Raw genomic sequence first — 4922 nt, forward strand, 5'->3', positions numbered from 1 at the left:
TATGAAGAGTTCAGATGCAAAAGCCTCTAAGTACGTCTGACGTTTTTCTTTAAAATTAGCATTTCTTTCTGGCTACTATGTATAGGTATCTATGTAAGTACTGGTACTTCTGAATGGGTTGAGGCTGGGAATTAGTGCATTTGAATATAGTGCATATATAGGTGCATCTCAATAAATTAGAATGTCGTGGAAAAGTTTATTTATTTCAGTAATTCAACTCAAATTGTGAAACTTGTGTATTAAATAAATTCAATGCACACAGATTGAAGTAGTTTAAGTCTTTGGTTCTTTTAATTGTGATGATTTTGGTTCACATTTAACAAAAACCCACCAATTCACTATCTCAACTAATTAGAATATGGTGACATGCCAATCAGCTAATCAACTCAAAACATCTGCAAAGGTTTCCTGAGCCTTCAAAATGGTCTCTCAGTTTGGTTCACTAGGCTACACAATCATGGGGAAGACTGCTGATCTGACAGTTGTCCAGAAGACAATCATTGACACCCTTCACAAGGAGGGTAAGCCACAAACATTCATTGTCAAAGAAGCTGGCTGTTCACAGAGTGCTGTATCCAAGCATGTTAACAGAAAGTTGAGTGGAAGGAAAAGGTGTGGAAGAAAAAGATGCACAACCAACCGAGAGAACTGCAGCCTTATGAGGATTGTCAAGCAAAATCGATTCAAGAATTTGAGTGAACTTCACAAGGAATGGACTGAGGCTGGGGTCAAGGCATCAAGAGCCACCACACACAGACGTGTCAAGGAATTTGGCTACAGTTGTCGTATTCCTCTTGTTAAGCCACTCCTGAACCACAGACAACGTCAGAGGCGTCTTACCTGGGCTAAGGAGAAGAAGAACTGGACTGTTGCCCAGTGGTCCAAAGTCCTTTTTTCAGATGAGAGCAAGTTTTGTATTTCATTTGGAAACCAAGGTCTTAGAGTCTGGAGGAAGGGTGGAGAAGCTCATAGCCCAAGTTGCTTGAAGTCCAGTGTTACGTTTCCACAGTCTGTGATGATTTGGGGTGCAATGTCATCTGCTGGTGTTGGTCCATTGTGTTTTTTGAAAACCAACGTCACTGCACCCGTTTACCAATACATTTTGGAGCACTTCATGCTTCCTTCTGCTGACCAGCTTTTTGAAGATGCTGATTTCATTTTCCAGCAGGATTTGGCACCTGCCCACACTGCCAAAAGCATCAAAAGTTGGTTAAATGACCATGGTGTTTGGTGTGCTTGACTGGCCAGCAAACTCACCAGACCTGAACCCCATAGAGAATCTATGGGGTATTGTCAAGAGGAAAATGAGAAACAAGAGACCAAAATATGCAGATGAGCTGAAGGCCACTGTCAAAGAAACCTGGGCTTCCATACCACCTCAGCAGTGCCACAAACTGATCACCTCCATGCCACGCCGAATTGGGGCAGTAATTAAAGCAAAAGGAGCCCTTACCAAGTATTGAGTACATGTACAGTTAATGAACATACTTTCCAGAAGGCCAACTATTCACTAAAAATGTTTTTTTTATTGGTTTTATTTTATTGGTTTTTGTTAAATGTGAGCCAAAATCATCACAATTAAAAGAACCAAAGACTTAAACTACTTCAGTCTGTGTGCATTGAATTTATTTAATACACGAGTTTCACAATTTGAGTTGAATTACTGAAATAAATGAACTTTTCCACGACATTCTAATTTATTGAGATGCACCTGTATATAGACAAGATTTTGAGATAAACAAGAAATGGCATTCTCATTTAATTGGAGAGTGTTTCCTGTCATTTGTTTAGTGAGCAGCATGGATGCATGTTGACAGGATATAACGTAACTTGTAAATCAATTAAGAAGAGTAATTAACGGCTTATAGCTGTCTGAAGCCATACCCAGAGGTAAAACGCCTACATGTATGCACGTAACAAATGCCATTATTGTGCTCGCAGAACCTTTTTCATCCCACCCACAATTTTTTTTTTTAGATAGGACAGAGTTAGATTGGTCAGGAAGTGACGTGAGAGAGAGAATTGAAATGGCTTCATCAGAGATAAAGTGCTATTTAGTTTCTGCAAAATAAGACGTTGTGGCCACTGTGCTGATCATCTTAAACAGGCTCTGCTAATTCTGTCTGCCTTTCTAAAAGAACATCAAGAGCCACTCCATCAGGAATCCTGATGAGAAGGACTGATTGTGCCGGATATCAACCAGGAAGAGGAAACACATTTGCTTAAATGTATAGTTCACACAAAAAAGAACATTTGCTGAAGATGTACTCACTCTCAGGCATCCAAGATGTAGATAAGCTGATCAGATTAGGAGAAATTGCACTGAATGTGTGCCGTCAGAATGGGCCCAAACAGCTGATAAAAATCACAATAATCCACAAGTAATCCACACGACTCCAGTAAATTGAAAAGTTGGTTGTTTGTAAGAAACCAATCAATTAAGATGTTTTTAACATAAAACCAATGCTTCCGATTGAAATACGACTCCTCTCTCCAGTGAAAAAGTTGAGCAGAATGCATATGATCATCTTCTTAAAGAAATAATAATAAAATAAAAATGTATTTAAAGTATTTCCCCAAGACTACTTTAAATATGTTGATTAAGCCATATACAGTAAGTTGTATTTGAACCTATGCAGGTTAGGGTTTACAAATGGCAGCATTTTAGTCAACATCTGTCCTGTTCACCTGAATATCATTATGCTAAAATATTTATTTTGTATTGCACTCTAAGAATATGTTTGTTTAAAGATTCTTCACACATATAGTAACAGTTCTATTTAGAAACATATCGTGTTGAAGAACCATTTTGAGTTAAAAAAAAAAGAACCCAAATCTGGCACTGTTTAGAACTATTTTTCTTAAGTGTGTAGTTTAATATTTATTGTAGATAAAACATATGAATGGTACCCATTTTCCAGTGTTTTAACGAGTGGTCTAAATTAACTCTTTCCACCAGTTCCACTGATCAAGGGTAATAGGACACACTCTCTACATCTTATGTAACCTCATACGTGATTATCTCCCCACTCATCTCCCCTGGGTCAAGATATTTTTGGTTTATTGATCCATGTGTAGGTTTTCATGGAAAAAAATCCCAATGGTTCATTGATTGTGGACAGCCCCAATTATAATGGTCGCTTTACTTCACTTATAATTGATTTGGGCCACTTCAGCTTCAGTGACACTGGAAAATGTACCATTACTTGAATCATTCACAGTTGTTTCCACACTAAACCAGTCTCTAAACCAGGGGTGTCAAACTCAATTTCTGGAGGGCCGGAGCCCTGCAGAGTTTTGTTCCAACACGCATACCATGTAGTTTTCAAATAAGCCTGAAGGACTTGATTAGTTGGATCAGGTGTGTTTAATTAGGGTTGAATCTAAACTCTGCAGGGCTCCGGCCCTCCAGGAATTGAGTTTGACATCCCTGCTCTAAACCATCCGTGTGCAAAAGCCTCAGAGAAACGAGTTTATAAAACAGGGCACACAATACAAGCAAAGATAGCACCAAAACACATCCCTGGCATGAACTGAGATAAGATATGTATTCTTCTCGAACGAGCATATGATGATGTGGGAATGCAATGTTTGCATAATACACCCACAGTCCATTCATCCACCAAAACCACCATTATGACATCACCTACAGGACAGAGAATGTTGGCATTTATGAGCACTGAAACAGCTGATCTGTATCGGTATCAGACTTTCTTCAGTGGAGAAAAAAACATTTGTATTTTTTTCTCCACCCACACACTGACAATCAGCTGTCTCCAATGTTATTTGATTCACAACATTCTGCAAAACATCTATATAGAAACATATTCAGGTTTGTAAATGATCATAATTCTTAAATTATGATTAGAACTACAATTTTTGGTGGACTATCCCTTCAGCAAGTCTAACTACCGCAGGCCTGGAAAAATTATTTAAAAGCTGTCCTTACCCAGATCCAGCATAAAAAAATAAAGTTAGCAGTTATCTAAGGGGGAAAAAAAAAAGTTATTGCTAAACCAACCACTTAGAAAACTCCCAAAATCAATAAAGGTAAACACTGCCATCCTCTGGTGAATATTAAAAATAGCCATCTCACACCCCCATAAAAGGTTATGTATTTGTAAGGTACTTTTGATACATACATTTTATAAATGCTTGTTCAACAGGAATCAAACCAATGACTTGTTTTTAAGCATACTCAAACAGAAAGAACAAAAAGCATTGTTTGTTTTTGTTTGCATTGTCGCCTGCACACTCTATCATCAGAGTCTTAAGACATTGTCTGTAGAGAGAGGAACTCCTTAACGTCAGTAGGGCTGGGCAAAAAATATCGATATCTCGGTATTAATCAATTCTCATTTTTATGGAACGATATCGATTCTTAAATCCCAAAAATCGATTAGTCAAGCCTGTTTTCAGTTAATGGACGGAACGTTGAAGGGCACTTCACATCCAATAAAGCGCAATAAGCATTGTGCTTTTGGTACTTTTAATATGAAACAAAGTCTAAGATTTCAAATTCTGTCCACTGTATTGCAGCATTTCAAACTTAAATGCCGTTTTGGCGCTGTTTAATGTGGAGTGACAGATCGCTGTAGTTAATGGACGGAACGTTGAAGGGCACTTCACATCCAATAAAGCGCAATAAGCATTGTGCTTTTGGTACTTTTAATATGAAAAAGTCTCAGATTTCAAATTCTGTCCACTGTATTGCAGTATTTCAAACTTAAATGCCGTTTTGGCGCTGTTTAATGTGGAGTGACAGATCGCTGTAGCGCCTCAGTTCAACAGACCTGAACTGTTCATCTCCTCCACATTAATACGTTTCAGCACAAAATAAACATGACTAAACATCCGAAGGTAAGTTAAAAGAAAGAGTACTTTACAATCCGTAACCTCCTGTCTCATGTAATCGCATCAGT

This window comes from Sinocyclocheilus rhinocerous, unplaced genomic scaffold (genome assembly GCF_001515625.1).
Source record: "Sinocyclocheilus rhinocerous isolate Xijiao unplaced genomic scaffold, SAMN03320098_v1.1 scaffold1065, whole genome shotgun sequence".
NCBI lineage: Eukaryota > Metazoa > Chordata > Actinopteri > Cypriniformes > Cyprinidae > Sinocyclocheilus > Sinocyclocheilus rhinocerous.